Source organism: Corapipo altera, unplaced genomic scaffold (genome assembly GCF_003945725.1).
Source record: "Corapipo altera isolate COAL_440 unplaced genomic scaffold, ASM394572v1 61286, whole genome shotgun sequence".
NCBI lineage: Eukaryota > Metazoa > Chordata > Aves > Passeriformes > Pipridae > Corapipo > Corapipo altera.
The window spans coordinates 2,454,319-2,472,879 of record NW_020884907.1 but is presented as its reverse complement, the minus strand read 5'-3'; the positions used below and the strand labels follow the sequence as shown (position 1 = coordinate 2,472,879).

At 35.1% G+C, this 18,561-nt stretch overlaps 1 long non-coding RNA gene across 1 annotated transcript in view; it reads right to left on the bottom strand.

The window, feature by feature from the left end:
- Positions 1–1,096: 1,096 nt before the first annotated feature.
- The window catches only part of LOC113951544, a 17,991-nt gene continuing 526 nt past the window's right edge, over positions 1,097–18,561 (bottom strand). Inside the window, exons 2-3 of the long non-coding RNA XR_003529192.1 lie at positions 12,442–12,449; positions 1,097–1,172 (exon numbers count right to left, since the gene is read on the bottom strand). This is a non-coding gene — a long non-coding RNA (uncharacterized LOC113951544). The remainder of the gene's footprint in view (positions 1,173–12,441; positions 12,450–18,561) is intronic.

Sequence of the window (18,561 nt, the reverse complement as noted above, 5' to 3'; positions counted from 1 at the left end):
ACTCAGAAACATACATGCTATTCACTCCAGGCAAATTTCATAGTACATTCATTACCACATATGCAGTAGTTGTGAAATTCAAAATAATCTTGCCTCCTTTTTTTCCTGCACTTCCACTTTTGCTGGGTTCACAAAGGCGGTTCAGTAGCTCTTCCTGACCACTGATAAACACACACACAAAAAAATTATTCGGAAGCTGTAATGCATCAGATGAAGTTCAGTGTATTCTGTAAGAATGTTTCAGTCAGCTTAGTTGGGTTTTGATTAAGTTTTATTTACACATGGACCATTTTATTTACAAACAAAGCATCTACCTAATGTCAAAAGAACATGGACGATTCATATTGTCCACTACTTAGTCTTTGATGTGGCACAGGACACAGCTAGAGAGTGAAGGACGTATTTGTTTCACATCAAACTATTGAATTACAAGTTTCACCCCTGCCATATTTAAGCAAATATACGAACCTACTTCTACAGACAAATTGTTAACTTTGCAAACCATGATGTTACCAGAAAACACACAAGTAAGCAAATAAATAAATAAATAAAGTCAGAAATTAAATATGGGATTTTTTTTTCTTGTTTTGAGGAGGTATCGAATTATGCTACTGAGATTTTTTTTTTGAGAAAACCAATGAAAGAAAAGTTGGTAGACAGCATTGTCTATTGCTGCTCTGCATCAGCCATGGCAAAATGCAATAAGAACCTGTCTAATACAGATTTTGTCACCTTTTCTAAAATGCCAGCACCATTTTTTGTTCATTGTAATAAATTGCCTTGAAGTTGTCGTCCCTTCCATCAGCCATTTCTGTATTTGCCAGCACAGATTTAATTTTTCATTTTTTTTTAATGGAAAAAGATGCTTGTAATTCATCCAAGCTGACCAAAGACGACAGACAGCATGGGGTAGCTGCATTTTTACACAACTTTGTGAGCTTTTAAACTGCAAAATTGCTCTTCATAATTCTTTTTATATAATATAATCTCAGAGCAGAATAAGCTGAGGGAAATAATGTCTCCAGGCAGAGAAGTCTTTATACTGTTTATTAGTGCAAATCTCATGAGAGATCATATTGCATTGTAATGGTCATGCAAATTAAGCTAGTCTCATCATCAGTTTTTTACAGAGGAGATAAAATAACTTAACAGCTCCATCCATATTTTAACTGCTATCCCAGATTCCTTTTTTCATTTTCTTTGAATCCCAAAGATATGTTGATACATGAGTGTTTGTGCCTCACACTTTTTTGGTACATCTCTGACAAAAAAACCCCAAAAAACCCAAAAAAACAACAATCTTATCTTCTCTCTACAAACAAGTGTTCTGTACAGAAAGATCTATGTCAGTGCAAATTTCAGCCACAGATTTAACATTTCAGTGTGGTCCGTGTGTGCCCGAAGCACAATAAGATCAAATTATGTCGCTTCTGCTTTTTAGATATCTTCTCTCAGGAACCTGCAGGCATAAGGTTTCTATAGCATAATCAGTACTTAACACCCAGCTGTGAAAGTACTTTTTTAACCAATCACCACTGCAACACACAGTCAACAGCCAGGTCCTTAATAGGCATCTTGAACATCCAGTACAGTTTTATAACTGACAGGCTGCTACCCTAAGTTTAGCAGTCACAGATTATGAAGCATTTTAAGGGTTCAATACCCTAAACCAAAGTTTGCACTCATTTTGCTCTGTGTTAACTCCCTAGAGATACTGAGTCCATGAACTGTTGATCAGCTGACTGAGCATAGCTCTGTATTCAAAAGGGAGAAAATGCACATCAATCAAATAATATATATATATACATACATATATATATATATATATCTTGGTGAGGAGAAATAGAAAGATGTTGCTTTTTCAGGTTCTTATTCAAGGAAGGTGTTTTGAATGCTTAGACACAGGTGATACTCAACATACAGTGTGCCTTGAAATAATAAATATTAAGTCCTCTTACTCTGTGTTCTACTTATGCAATGACTTTTAGATCAGAACTTGTACTTTAAATATTAAGGTTTGTGTGCATAAGTCCTGAATTTCTTTGAAATCTTCCTCTAAGGAACCACTGGCCTTTTCCATGTTGCTCTGCAAGTGTAAAAGACTAGAGTCAGCCTCAGGGCCTCTCTGAATAAACAGCTTTTATTCAGCCTTTGGGATAGTGGAATGGAATAGGTGTTTTACTGAAATGTGAACAGAATCCGCACACTTCAGTTTGCAGACACTAATTTAGTTGAACCAACTGACATTGTGAATCTTGATTTCCCCTGTGTAATTCACTTACTATGTTTTTATGCTAAGCATCTTATGATGGGGGCATTCAACCTGTGTCCTCCAAGGGGATAAACGTGCCCAGATTAATCAGACAGTGGATATCATCTGGGCTCTCTTCTCACCCACGCTGAGATGCCTGCACAGTCCTGAGACTTAACTGTAAGAATCATACCTTTTTCCCTCCTGTACTCAAGCTTTTCTGAGCTATATGCACTGGACTGCATTACAATTGCCTTTTTCCAGCAGAAATCACATACTAATAAGACCCAGTGAAATCACATACTAATAAGAAGAAAATTAATATTTTTTTTCTATTGTACTTATTTACTGAGGTTTTCCTCTTTAGCCTCATTTCCCCTGTAACTTCATTACTATAAGGCTAATCAACACAAACTGCACCCTATGAAGTTATTTTCACTTTTTTTTTTTATTTTTACTTTACTTATATTAACATTAGAGTTTTTCCTGTCTGCTATGAACCTAATGAAACTCTGTTCTGAATTTTAGTGTGTCTACTCTGGGGAGTGAACTGTGATGTGCTAATCATTATTCTGCTAGATAAACAGTACTGTGGAGAGCTGACCGTTTCACAACCTTAGTTCACAAACTTTCTCTCATTGTTATTATAACGTATCATCCAATCTCACCCAGAAACAAGGGAGACTTCTTCTGTCTGTTCCACAGTCTGAGAAATTGCTCTTTTATCCTTATCAAAAAAAGCAAATGTCCAGAAAAGGGTAGGCCATATTTCAGGAGGTTAAGCAAAGATTCTGAATTAATGTGCTAAACCTATTGAAAATATTTTGTTCTCTTCCCTTATATGAAAAGCTGAATCACAGTAAATGGACTGGAATACACACTATTTTCTCTTAGGAAGCTTTACTTCTTAACTGACCCTGAAATATTTCCCTAAAACAGGATATGTAAAAATACATACAGCTATGTTATATTTTGAGTCAAGTCTTTGTCAGTTCATTTATGTGAGTTTCTGGCTTGTATGGGCAGACAAGAAGACCAAAGGGAAGAAAGTAGGCCGTTTGACTCTTCAGTAGACTCAGTTTATGTCTCTTATTGATGAACAACACATAAAATACTCCAATTACTTGAGTTATTTTTGGAAAAGAGATCTTCACACCCAAAGTAGTTTTACAAGTTCACAATAAGGGATGGCTATGTGTATTAGAATTTTCTGCGTGACTTTTGAGGTTTCAGCAGTTTCCTTTCCTTCTCTCCAAGTTACAGTCTTCCAGGCAAACTTCCAGAATTAACAGCTTTTGGCTAATAAATGAGTTTCTCAAGTCACTATAAGCAGAACAGGGGATCCATTTAAACCTTTCATATAACTCTAACCACTTCCAAGAACAAAAGAACTGGAAAGAATACAGATACCAAGATTTGAGTTTTTAGCATTTTCTCTTGTACAAATGAAGTCAGTTACACAAATGTTAGTACCATGAATGGATGTTTTCAACTCTCATGCTTCTGTTAAGCAACTCCTTTGACAAGAGAATTTTAGCCTCTGCAGGCTGAAGGTATAGTGCATATATCAAGTATGATGAAAAAAAATCTAAAGACATACATGGAGTGGCAGACTGAGATTTAGATATTTTGATTAAACTAATTAGACATTATGATTAAACTAACCCATTTGGCATCCATAGAACATATGTCACATGGACTTTAGGTACCTTTTCTTGCAAAGGGAAGCACTTTTTTTCACCCAAACTGCAGTTGTCTCTCTTTCAGAGGAAAAAAAAAACAGAAAGAAATGAAAGGGAAGGGGAAGGTTAAGGGGAAGAAGAGGATGGGGAAAAGGGAAAAGGGAAGGAGAAAGGTTCTAATTCTGTCAAAAGATTCTATACACATGGAAATTGTCAGGATAAGTAACTTGAAAACTTGTTTCCGTATACCAAGCCATAAAGTAGATAATAAAACCAAAACAAACAAAAAACCAACAAAACACTCACACAAACCCAAAGATAAATGGAAAAAAACAAGATACAGGACAAAATAACTGGCAATGTTTAGCCTGCTGTCTCCCAACCTCTCTCAAGCCCATGTTCAATCTTCAAGGTAAGTATTCATTACAACATACAGAAACTAGAATTTGACAGTGTGATGCTTTTGGAGATGTGTTGTTTGACTTCTTTTTTAAAGTTGTACTATACACTTTAGTTATTTCAGTGAAAACTAGGCACAATTTAACATATGAGAATCTGAGCCTTCATACTTCCTTCCCCCTTTTCTATTTTTCTTTCTTTTGGAAACATGCACCTAAAATTAAATGCTTTTCTGTCATACAAGGTCATGAAGAGGCCATCAGACTGTGAATTTAATACAGTTCAGGTCTTCACAGATAATCAGATAATGGAACAGGCAAACTGAGCATACGTCCTTACAAGGAATGCAAACCAAATGTGTGTAGAGGAGTTTTAATGTGTCACATCCAAGATGTGCATGTGCATGTCTCTCTGTGTGTGTGTGTGTGTGTGTGTGTGTGTGTGTGTGTGTGTGTGTGTGCATGTCTGAAAAAGAAGGGCAACAGGACAAAGAAGAGGGCTGGGCTATTCTTTCCCTTCACAAGCTAAATCTTTATAACCAGGTAATTCAGCAATTCAGTTCCTGCTCTATATTTGGTAGAACTAGAACAGCACCTCATTTTTATTTGGGTTTGGTTTTTTCTCTCCTATTTACTAGTTTTCAATGTCAATATCCTTGGGACAAATGCTTTGCATGCACAGTAAATAGTATGGCCAAATACCAAGGCTATTTTTCAGCTCAGCTTAATTGCACTCCAGGATTTGAATTTACCTTTATCTTTCTGATACTACTATAGTTAGATATAAGGGGAAAGAAAAGGGAGTTTATGCATTATTAGGCATGTGTGGCTTCAAAAGACATACTAAACCAAAATTAATTTACCTCTACCTGTTGTTGAGACAGAATTTTAAGAGAATGCTTCTCTTCTTGACAAACTCAGAAAACACTCCCAATGATCTGATTTCTTTCAGATTTCTGTTGTTTAAAGCTAATGACATCTTCTTACAAGTGAATTAATGTACACACATATAAAACTTAATCTATTGCTTTACAATTGTTTAGTGTATCTAAAGAAGATGAGATATGACACAAGCCACTCATATACTTGAGATTCACCTGGATAGCTCTTCTGTGTAAAGTTCAACATTGGTACTATTATTTTGTTTAAGTAACTGTCATCACTGGAAACCTTTGGTTGAATGTCTTATAACTTGTTCACTTACCTGGCACAAAAAGAGTTCAGTGTGAGCAAAGACAAAATTACTACAGACATCATATACATTATATCTATTACATAGATATAATTACATTAACATAAGTCATGAAAATAAGTATTTTTTCCTCAGGTTCAGTTTATGAAATTTTACTCACCTTAGTGAGTAACTTCTTTTTTGAAGTTAGGAGGCCATATCAGACTCTTAATCACTGTGTCACCTCATGATAAACTAGATAAGCTGTTTAGGGGGGTTTGCTGATGTTGGGAGTGTCTTTTTGGATATATTGGCTGAGATCACAATTATTTTGTAATAATTTTGTAAATTACTCCATTAAAAGCATTTTAGATTAAAGCCCAGCAGACCGTCGTGAATAATGGGGCTCATAGTGATTGTAGCTCTACAAAGCAATGATATGATATGATATGATATGACAGTACTGAGATTAATGATATTTTTGCTTAGATATCATGATCTTCTACAGTGATATTTACCCTAAGATGGTCAAAAAATAAACATTTCAGGGGCTACAATGTCTCCATATGAGACGGAAGAGACATTTTTCTAGAACTAACTTCACTATTCAGGGCTCTTTGTTTATTTGTTTTCTCCATGATGTGTTTTTGGCCTATTCCTTTCTGAAAGCTGATCCTCCTTGCTTGTTTGAAAGTAATTTTATTTATGATTTTATTTTAATTTTCATATAATTTATTCAGTCATGAGAGAAATGGGTTTTGTTTTCTAATCTATTATTCTGACTGCACAAAATGTTTGATCCCTTACAACATTTGGGATGGCCAGGAAAAAATAATAAACGATGATAAAGACTAAAGCTGGAATGCTGAGTGTCACAGATTTGATTGAAACAGGTAATCCCCTTGCAGGGCATTAATGAAGATATTAAAGAAACCTGGGTGCAGAAAGCTGTTTCAATGAAATCTGTAGATAATTGTGAGCTGAGAAGACCTGTAAGTATAAAGGAGAATGACAAAAAGAGAATGAAACCAAATAACATAACCAACATAACCAACATAGCCATCATAACCAACAAAGAAATTATAGAAAGGAGAAGCACAGGCAGAATTTCAGAAAAGTTTTAGTATAAAAAAGGGAAGACAGCTTTCTGAACTATAAGAATCACTCTTCTGTTATTGAGCTGCTACATATAATCTACTTAATAAATGTTATCCATTATCTTACAATACTAGCACTATCTTACAATACTGTCTCAGGCTGTTCCAGCTTTTATACATCACTTTCTTTTATTCTGACTTCTTATAGCATATAGTCAATAAGAGGAACATGGATTCTCCGAAGGCAGTGGTAGACAGAAAATTAGATTTTTTTAAGAAACATGAAACCAAAGGAGCTCAATGTAACTTAAATACCAAATTAATATTCATCCATACAGTTCTCTTTTAATAAGTAATTGCCGCGGTTTAATCTGCTTTAGTGTGAAAATGGGAATGGTTTGTTGCATAGAAATGCATTGCCAAATTGAAAAGTATGAGAGAAGCTCACTTAAAAAAAAATATTTAAGATACTAATCTCTCAGCATGAAAGCAAGAGAGTGCCAACATGCTTGGAATTAGATAGTTTGATAATGAAACATAGTTCAAGAATAACCCGCCAGAGACATAAGAAGTTTTTCCACAAAACCCAACTCCTATAACTAAGATTAGTATGATAATATTCCAGAGTTAAAATATGCAAAAGCTTAAACAGCAAGTTCAATTTTCATTTAGCTTTGAGAGAATATATGTATATATATGAAACCTATAACACACACTGCAACAATCTTCGCAATTAAGCTTTTTTAAAAAAAACCAACTGATTATCTGTAAATGCTTTTCTTGATCTCAAAAATATATATTGAACAAATTTAAGTCAATCAGAAATGTATTTCAGAATTATTGCTGGACTTGATTCGGCTAATAAGCTGCAAACTTAGTTATTCACAAAGCTCAAGAAACACATTCAGTCAATGATTGAACTCAAAGAATTGCTCTTAGTTTGTCACAATGCAGTTTTCTACGTTCCCCGTGTGCGATGAGAAGTTATATTTGTTTCTAGGAAAACTGAATGCACAGTTTTCTTCAGGATTTTTAACCGTAACAAAAAACTTCTTATACCTCTGCTTTTTCACCCACAAGCACAACACATCAGTGTAACTCTGTTAAAAATTCTTGCATATTTAAGCAGCTAAGGCAAAACTAGGTATGTTCCCAAAAATGTTAAAACTGGAGGTATTGCTGCAAGACCCCAGCTTGGGGTCCAAGTATTGTTTTTTTAGGTTGCAAAATCAAATTGTCCATTCCTGTGTTTCTTGAGGATATGAATTTCAAGATATAAAGCGTTTCTTAAAATAAATAGAAATGTTGCTCCTAAAAATAATATATGAGATTTTCTTTCACATGTGGGATTTTAAAAAAATGAACCCTGCTATATTTTACAGCTTTGGTTACTCTGTAGTATCACATACCAATTAATAAGGACGTAAAAATTTACAGAGGTGTGTGGTTTCCTGGGTTTTATTTACATAAGGTTCTTTAATCACTTACAATGCTGGATTGTGCTTCCCCTCTCACCTCAAAAATTAAGACAGAGGTATGCTTCTGAGAAAGATTATGTACCAAAAATCACAGCAGTTAGGAGATCTGCAAGTGTTATCCTCTTGAAGCCAACTCTCCTAAACACTGTGTTTTGAGGGTCAAGCAAATTGTGTGCAATTTGCTTGACCCTCAAAGGCAAATCTGTCTGTGACTTCAGTCCAGGCAACACGAGGAAAGTCAACCAGCTGTATATTACAGGGCCTCAAAAATGTATCTGCTCTCGCTCAGTTGAGGGAAGATTTATTCTCTCCACCCTGATAGGTCCTGGCTGTGTGCTACTCCTCCAGGGCTGACATGGCCCTGTGGGGATGGGATGGTGGACTGCTGGTTGACCAGCATCCTGGCAAACAGAAAACTGAATGTGCTAGGTCCAAACTGGTATTATATCACTGATGCTTGCTGGGCTGCACTGCCCCCAGCACTGCTCATCGTGTACTTGGCAATTCCTGTTCACCTCTGTCTGGCACAAACAAGTGATGCCTGCCTTTCAAAAAGAAACTACTCCAGTATCAAAAGTTAAAAAAAATATATTTTAAGAGTTTAAGAATAAATTGGATGCCATTTTCTAGGCAGTATTAGGTGAAGATATTGGATACTTCAATGAGGAAACCAAAGCTGGAGTCTTTGAAAATCCATCACTGAGCAGCTGTTGCTTTTTTTTTTTTTTAAAAAAAAGCCTGCTTAGTATCATAAAAGCAAATTGTATCATATTTTACTCTTCTTTTTTCCCCCCAAAAGATCTGCAAAACTTCTAACATAAGCTCTTCTGTCAGTTCAGCAGTTATCTTCTTTAAAAATGAATCAGCCTTTGATTTATTTAATGTTAATCTAAACCTGTGTTGTAGCCAGAAATTGTGTAAACCTTCAATGGATTTATTCATAATATATGCTCAGACACATTTTGCCATCACTTCAGACTAAATATTAATGTTTTAAATAATATCGAGGTATAAAACAGTTTGAAACCAAACATACGGAAAGCACTGACAAGGATTTGCTGGGACAGCAGTATGTTAAATAAATAAAGAGCAAAGTGTGTGAGAGAAGAATTATGTGCCACAATATCAGCTGGGAAAGAAGGGAAGATGCATTCAGTGCTGATATAAGTGAAGGACAAGAACTGATGATGTATGCAATGACAAATATGAGAATGCAGCTAGTCTTCACCAGAAGAAAGCTGACGGGGTCTCCAGTGAGTAGGGGGGTCATGGGAGGAGAATGCCTCTGTTGCTCTTGTGATCACACAGTGAACTAGAACTACCAGTCCAATAGAGAATGTTACATTTTTTTCATGCTTGCCAAGTCAGTTTTCTGCTTTTTTGGGGAGCTGAGTCAAGTTATTATGTGATCAGGTAAGTGCTGCAGAGAAGGTAAAGTAAGGTGGGCTGGAAGGAGAGAGGGAAACAGCTTATGCATCTCTCAGTGGAGAAGAGCTGTTAATTTAGCAAAGTAAATATGGAAATATACTCTTGGGAATTTGCACACAAAACCTCTTCACAGAAGAACTAAGCTTCTTCTGACAGGTTTAGACTAATCCTAGGGCAAGATTTGCACAAACTTTTGTGGGCTTGAATTACAAAAGTTATAGAATTTTATATTTTGCACCTTTTTTTTTTTGATAGTGGTAAAACAGTCTTTTGACTGTGACAATAGAGAACTAGCTACTGCATGGTTTTCTATGAACATTTTTGTCCTTTAAGTGGAACACAGACATTTGTATTGTGTTTGTGTTTACTGTCAAAGACTGTCACAAATGAAAAACATTTCTGCTAATTTTAAAGACTTAACAAATATTATTACTTCTTTCATACATTAGTATAGTACTTACTAGGAGCTAGGCAAACTGATTCAGAATATTTTAATAACAGTTTCAAACTTGAAGCCAGAATAGCTGGATATATGCACTGATCCCTAAAGATCTGCCACTCTTTACAAACCCTAAAGCTCTTCCTGGACCAGCTCTACTTGAGGTATTAGTTTTACGTTAATCTTAGCTAGTAAGTTAAACAGTTTGTGTTTAACAAAAAACCCAGTCAAATACAACATCTTTGGTTGACTGGAGCACAGATCTGGGTCAGAGAGTTAAGATTGCTTCTACTGACTGCAGTGAACAGAGGCCAAGCTGTTAACGGGACAAGAGCAAAACCCTCATTGCTGGAAAAGTGGAAAGCATGTGAAGTATGGAGAAAGTGAGAGCCAAACAGGAGATTATTTTTAGCTACCTTTTCTTATATTACGTATATTTTTATTTTGTATATATATTTATATATCTTAACTACATTTTTCTTATATTATTAATAGTGATGTCTATATTTATAATACTATAAAATAACATTTAAAATGTGCTTTAGAAGAAAGATAGCATTTTTTTCTAAATGTAGACCACTATTTTTCAATGTTAAATTACAATATTTGTCATACGATAGTAGTTCCATTTCAGTGAGGCAACCCCTCATGTATATCTTAGTTTTCTTTTTGTAAGTCTGTAAGTATTGAAATAGAATTTAAAGGCACCTGTTTAAATTAACTAAATTATTAGTTTAAAGTATGAAACAGCTCTACTAAAATAATATTTCTTAAACGCTTTTTTAGAAGGTAGCCATTTTTAAACAATTTATAAAAATAAGATCTTGTAAATTCTGAACGTCTTTTCCTAAGCTTTCTAAGCAGATAAAGCTTTGTCTTTGTTAATTTCTGTCACAATTGTAATCTTGGTAATTTCTTAAGAGCTGTCCAGTTGCATTAATAGATGTAAATACTCCTCAAAATGAGATTTCTACTCAGAACTAATAAATGCATGTCTTCATAATAAAAAACGAACATGCACATTTCAGATGCAGCTACTGAAAAAACTTAGTTGTATGTTTTGGAATGCTGTGCCTCTTCCTTAGTTCATTTTTTTCCCCAAGTACTTTTTTCTGCTTGTAATGGTGTCAGTAAATAAAACTGACATGTGTTACTAAATATTATCTCTCTTAATAACACAAAAACCAATCAGATCCTGGGCAAGTCTCTGCCTAAAATGTAGGATGATCTTTTTGAGAGTGTTTGTTCCTTCCAGACTCCGGAGCATACACCTGTGAAATGACAGATCTGCTTTTCAGTTTATCCTGGAGAAAACAATCCATTATCTGGGATTCTCTAGGAGTGTCTTCATTGGTGTATCTGGATTATTTTTACCTGAATTTTAGGTGTAATACATTGCAGTCCCCAGCAAAACATTTAGACTTTTAGAAAAGTTCTCCCTGAAAATGCTGTGGATGATGGCTGGAATGTGGAGGCACAGTAAAATAAAAAGTGTGAGTATTGGCCAAAATGTGCACACTCTGGGAAAAGATTTAAAATAAGTGAGTTTTATATGTAGACCACCCTACCTATGCTTGCTGTTTTAGTCCATTTTTCATGCAAATATGCATTGGTATTTATGCACTCGACTCTTTTGAAAGCCAAGTAAAGGACCACTTGCCCTGTGTTCAGTGCTTCATCTTGCAGAGTACCATAACAGCAAATCCACACTGATCAAAGCAATGCCATGTAAGATCAGATCTTGACTCAGGAAATGCACATTAACTCAAGAATTACATCGGAACTAATAATCCCCAAGTTTCAACAGGGCTTCAGAACTGTAACATCTCTGCACCATGTCTGAACTTAACCTAGATTACACCTGACAGCTTAGTGCTTCTGCTTTTTTTTTTGCTCTGTACTTTTCAGGCTAGGGTCAGCTTCTCTAGGCTTCATAAATCTCCCTCTATTTTAGGTTAGAGGACCATTTCTGTTCAGTTAAGCCTAATCTCTTTCTTTTTTTTTTATCATCCCTTGCCTGTATATCTCCTTTAATAACCATCTGAGTAGGAAATAACCCACCAAAATAAATACACACCCAGAAGCAGGCTGACTGTCATCATACAAATTCATCATTGTCATCACAATGCCTTCCCACTGATTAAATTCATTCTCATTTATGGTAAAAAGCCCTCAATTTTTAAGGACCCAGAGGCTTTCTTTTTTTTTTCCCATTTTCTCACCTTCCCAATGAGGGAAGCTCCTGTAGATGTCAGTCATGACAGAAATTGTCACAAAGTACCATGTAACAGAATGTGTCACTCATCTGAAAAACAGCATCATGTTGTCCTCTTAAGGCAACAGCATTGCTTGTGGGTACTGGTACATACAGACTTGCCAGTTGTGGCTGTACAGGACAAGCAATTCTTAGTAAGCTGAATCTCAGCTGTATTTTGTGAGCTCAGGTTCTTTGCTTAACACCATGGTAAAATGCACTTCTGAAATTATATTGTACTACTCGCACTGCTCATAATGACACTTTACGATGTACAGTTTTCTTCTGGCACTTCTATTTCATGCTGCAAAATTTTATTTTCTCGCAATCCACTGAAACATATAAAACATTCATTTCAGATGCTGAGTTACTTCAATAACATTGATTGAAGTTAAACTTGCTTTTGACAGCAGATTAACTCAGGCACAAGTTTCCTTTAGAACACTGTTGGTATCAAATTTGATACAAATCAGTGTCACTCCGAATCCAACACCTGGGAAACATTTCCAATATCTGATGCAGTTTCCTAGGGCTGCAAAGACTTTGAGGTGGAAAGTAGTTCTTTGATACATTAGTATTGCAACATTGTAATTAAAAGCCTTCAAATATTCAATGCCACATAAAGATGTGACAAGACAGCATTTGTCATCTTTTTTTTTTTTTTCTCTCCACCCTTGGAGCAAACTGTAAACTGAAATCTTGCACTGGTTGCAACTTGAAGTCTAGAGGCTATATGATCCTGTTTGTTTGGCCAGAATGTTTTCATGCCTCATACATTTCTGTCACTTATGTGAAAAGCTTTTGCAGAATGTGTATTTAATTTTGCTGCACCACTGTAGCTTAGTTGTGAGTCAGAGAGTATAGCCCATTTTCTTAGGGATTATGTATCTATCTATCAGACAAATGTAGCCTGCAAGTTCAAAATCATTTATGGAAAATTGTGTTCATAATGAATAGTCCTGCTAGAGAAAAATAGATTAAATTGTGCCCTAAGTTACACAAACACCTATTGGTTTATCTCTGTGGTCCTCAGTGCTACTCCAAGTATAATTTAGGATAATTTGGAGCATACTCCTTTGTACAATTCAGTATCTCTGTACTGTTCTCAAGTCACTACTTACAAATGTTCATTACATTAAAATATATTTGAGATAAAGCAAAACTACCATATAAATAGCTACCAGTCATCATTCACCTTCTTGTTTCCTACCCACATAAGCTTTTTCTTATGACACTTTCACGGAAGAAATCACACGAAACTTAAATACATTTTCTTATTTTTATGTGAACTGATTATATGAAACCTGGCCAATAGAAATAGGTAGTGAAATGAGCTGGTAAAGACATTCTCACTGAAGCATCAAGCATGACTTCATTTCCATCAGAGGACTGCAGTGTTTTGAGATGGAAGTTTAAGAAGTGTATAATAGTATTACATAATTTTTACAAATGGTTTTTTTGCTTATGAGACAAAAGAATTTTACTTGCATCCCAGGATTTTCTCTGTTCACTCTTAATGTGGAAATCCTAGTGACTTCAGTGAATAAAAAGAGGATGGATAATGTAATTAATTAATAACGTGGCATAGGTTAATTTGTATTGACAAAAACATAGCAATATTCTTCCAGTTTAATTTCCTTTGGGATGTTGCATATGAACCACAGTCACACCGCAACTAGCAAAGAGTAATTTCCAAGGGATGCCTGTCTTTTTTCTCCTTACTCCCACCTCCTTCCCTACCTGCCTGTCAAGGTGTCTGCAGCATGTACTGAATCTCAGCTGCATTCCAAGACTGAGCCAAGCTACACCTTTGGGCAGTGACAAAAATGTTGCATTTCCCCCTCAACAGACCTTGGAAACCTCACATCATTGAGCCCCTTGCCCTTATGTCAGATTTGGCTGGTGATGGCCGAAAATTGCAAAAGAGGCAGACAACACAATTTCATAGGCCTTGTTTTCCCAGGGAACTAGGCAGGAAACCAAATGAAGAGCACGAAGTTAAATGAAAATAAAATAACCTGTGGAACCTTAGTATCTCTACATGTAAGCTGACTCAGTAGAGGTAGACTTTAAACAATAGATGAAGGATGTGAACAGTATGTGTGTCTTTTTCTCAAGGTTTCAAAAAAACCCTAAAACCCATACTCATCTAAATCTAACAGATTAGCATGTCAGTGCCAGACCTGTGTTTTTTCTAAATTACTACTAGTTGCTTTTTAATCTATGGTGTTTTAGGCAGAGATTAAACAGATGGTTTGGCTTTTACCTAAGCTATCATGGTTGTCTGCTACATTGAAAACAACCCAAAACCTGGAATAAAAACATCTGGATTAAAAAGATCAAACATAAAGTAAAATATTCTGAAAATACACTGAAAATATGCCAAAAGCATAAAAATTATGGGAATGAAGCACCTTTGGTTACTAAGTCAGGACTAGCTAACAGATTCACTGTGACAACATTTGAATGCCAAACTTTTTTTCTATGCCCTCTCCCTTACTATGCCACATATCCTTCTCTCCTGGCATCTAGCATCTCATCTAGTACAACAAGAGAGTTATTCAGAACTCTCAATAAGATGATTATTCTCATTTAATTGATTTATAGGCAACGTGCTTGGAGCTAAATCACAAGAGATACAACTGCATTGCTTTTACTTTGTCCCTGCTAAACATTTAATTCCAGAATAATATGTTTTAAGTTGTATTAAGATGTAGAATGGTCTCAAAATTAATATTCTTTATTGAAATACACTTGGTAATAAATAAGAAAAGGAAAAAACACTCTTCTTTCTAGTCCTCATTATTTTAAACCCATGGTATCATTATAAGTTTTACTGTCTATTTTAATAGAAAGATGTGAAACAGCTATCTTCCAACATTTTGGTTCCATTTTCATGTAGATGGATGAAGTTGTGCTTCATCCTGGCCTGAAAGCACCAGAACACAGGGGAAAATTGAATTTAGGTGCTGCATTCCAACTTCTTGCCATAAGAAAAAATTGCATTTTACAGATACTTGAATTTTGGGATAACATTGCTCCAGGAGACATAGTGACCATACAGAATCCAAAGAAGAAAAAACTTAGATTGAAAATATGCTGTGATTAGTGCTCTGTGGCTGAAAAGCTGCAGTAATATTGCATATTACCAGTTAAACTCCTGCATGTTGACTTTAAAAATACACAGCATAGCCACAAGCAGAACTAAAATTGGGGTACAGAACTTCCTTACTCCCAAGGATAATAGCTAAAGCTATATCTGGGTAAACCTTTACTTTAACAACTAGAGAAATAGAAGTCAATGAGAACTCTTTCCAAAGCATGCTCATAATCTGACCAAAATGGTGTGTATTGGAATGAATCATTCATTCTTTTTTGCAAGTCTGATGGCTATTATATAGTGAATCAGGTGATTTATTTCTTTAAGCACTTTTTCAATAACCTCTTCTGAACCATCTGTACTCAGGGAGAAAAGAAGAATTGAAGAATTTTAAACATTTTAATTTTGGTGGAATAGACCATTTCATAAAGAAAACACCAAAATTAATGTGCTGATTTTTTTTTTTAATAAGAAAGTAAAAGTTTTTCTACTGTAAAAATGGTAGTGTTGAACTACATAGGGGTTTTTCTGATAGTAAACAGCCCAAAAAGGAGACTGCTTGATGGACTCTCCTTTTCCTATTTACACCTTCAAAATGACTATGCAATTTTTAACATGAAAGAGATTATTAGGCAAGTTTGCTAAGTTGTTTAAGCTATCTCAAAATGCAGTTCAGTAGCTGAAATCCAGAAAGCATGCCAGCATCTTATAATGAGAGAACATTGCATAAACCACTAGAAAATACTCTATGGATCACATCTTTGAGATGATATTTGAAAAACAGTACACTGTTCTTGAATAAGACACATGACTTCCATGCTCTCACACCGCAGCAACTGTCTCTGCCTTTTTTCTTCTTGCAGTGGTAATACAAAGTATCTCAGCTGCAGACTGAGATGACAGATTTTATTATAGCTCTATTGTACACTTATTGGAAAGTCACCTATACATTACGCTTTCAATTTTGTTCTCTGTAGGGGGAATTGATAGTGCGGTTCTATTAATAATCTGTTAGTGAAATTAAGGGCTCAAATCCAAAGAAAAGATAACCATTGTTACTACACTAAAAGATTAACATAAAAACATAATGGGTTTTTAGCATGAAATATACACTTTTTAACAAAAAGATGATGATATCCTAGGTTCATGTGGTAGGACTTTCAAAAAATACCTTTCAACTGCATGCAATATAATTTCATTATAAATGTTAATGTCAGACTGCTCAAAAACACTTTGTTAAAAAAAGAAAAAGAAAAACATCCTTTAAAGCATCTTTAAGGCATGCATTTGACTGAAACCAGAGTTTCATGAGTCTTTTAGAGCTCTCTGTCAATAGCTATCTGCAACTTGCAGGTAGTCAGTCAGTACAGATCCTTGTGGGAATAAGTCTTTTCTTACTTACTTTATTCAGTACAGGAGCAAGATGTTTTAGTACCCTCTGTCATCAAAATATCATTGACATTCAGTTCAATTAAGACATTTTGATTAAAGTCTTTTTGCTTTCTGTAGCCAGAAAGAAAAAGACCTATCTGAGACTTATGCTATTGAGAATTGTTGAAGGCATTTGTAATAATTGGACAAAATAAAATACACATGCCTTCAGTCACCAAGATGGTGGATTACTTGGGGCTCGGGTGGAGTGACTCCTGCTTCCAAATCTCCCAGTGACTTTAGAATTGTCATTGACCCAAAAGAGTAAAGGTTCTTTTCTCTCACATTCTATCTATACATGGTTTTCTAGCTCTTCCTTACTGACAGGATACATTAGGTTTTTTAAAAAAAAGGTAAAATCAGAGTGACTTTGAAAATCTTACAGTGACAAAAACAGAGCTTCAAGATAGCCAACGTTCATTCAAGAACAGACAGACAAGAACTCAATTCTACATAAGCTGTAAATTAAATTCCCAGCCTGATTCATATGCCCAAATGAATAGTAGGCATACTACATGCTGTAACATTGCAGATAGTATGTAGCTGCTATCTTGATGAAGCTGAGCAAAACACATTCTTGATTAAACTTCAAAAATAACCCAGGACTCAAATATCATTACTTTGACAACATTTTTTACCCAACAAAATTTGGAAAAAAAAAGTCTCTTCTTTAAAAAGAAGTTATCAGATAGAATCAAAGGGAATGAAGGAAAATAATTATTATCTTGGTCAGCGACTTCATAAATAAACTTCAATATATTTTGCTTTCAGTACATATGTAGCCATACTGGGTTTAAACCAACAGTCTACTTCCTACATGCTACATGCAGTGTGAAATCAGATGTACATATTTAGATCCAATATCAAAATAAATTGAGCAAAAACTATTAACACAGGGAAAGAACTCAAATTTGTCAATAAACACTGGGTTTTCAATCAGAAACAAATGTGGTGGTGCCATCAGGGTTTTTTTCTGGTGGGACTGAGATTCAAGGAAAGTTCTGTTTGTCAAACAGGCTTGCCCTCCTTGTCTTTTCATGAGCATTCTAATAGAAATTTATTAACCTAATTACTTTTCCCACTTATTCATACATCAGTGCTGCCAAAGAGAGTCTTCCTGTTTTGTTTCTGTATACTGTTATCACTCTTCCCTTTAGTTTCTTTTATAAACACACCTCTGTGCACTGAATCAAAACCTTTATATTCGCAGTATTTGAAGCCACAAACTATGAAATTTTTGGCTTCATTTTACTCTGCATTCATCCATTAAGTTATACATTATTTCTCAGTCTCAACCAGAGAGGTTTCTTTCTATGCCTATGGAAGACTCTAGTTACTATGTATGTCACTTTCAATAATATTCTCATATTTATCATTCTGAAATACTGTTAAATAATTTGCCTTTGCCTAGAGCTTTGTTTCTCCCAAATGATTTATGGGTTTCTCTGAGGTTCTTGGATTCCAGTATATGAGACATAAGAAAATATGCTCTGGACAAAGTGGATGTGGACCTAGAGGCATAGGAATTCTTTTCATATGGAATATGAGGCCTATTTGTATATTTGAACTTTATTAGACTCTGAAAAGTTACCAAAAGTGCTATTTAAGAAGCCCTTTCTGTATGCATAATTGCTAGCTGTCTAGTTTCACTTTCTCGACTGATTCTTTAACCTGAAATTGCATGAAACTACAATTTTTGGCAACACATTCAATCTTCAGTCTTAGTCCAGCTGTTGTAGTAATTATGTTAGAGTTACATTTAGTTGTCAAGGGCAAAATCTTTCTTTTCTTTCTTTCTTTCTTTCTTTCTTTCTTTCTTTCTTTCTTTCTTT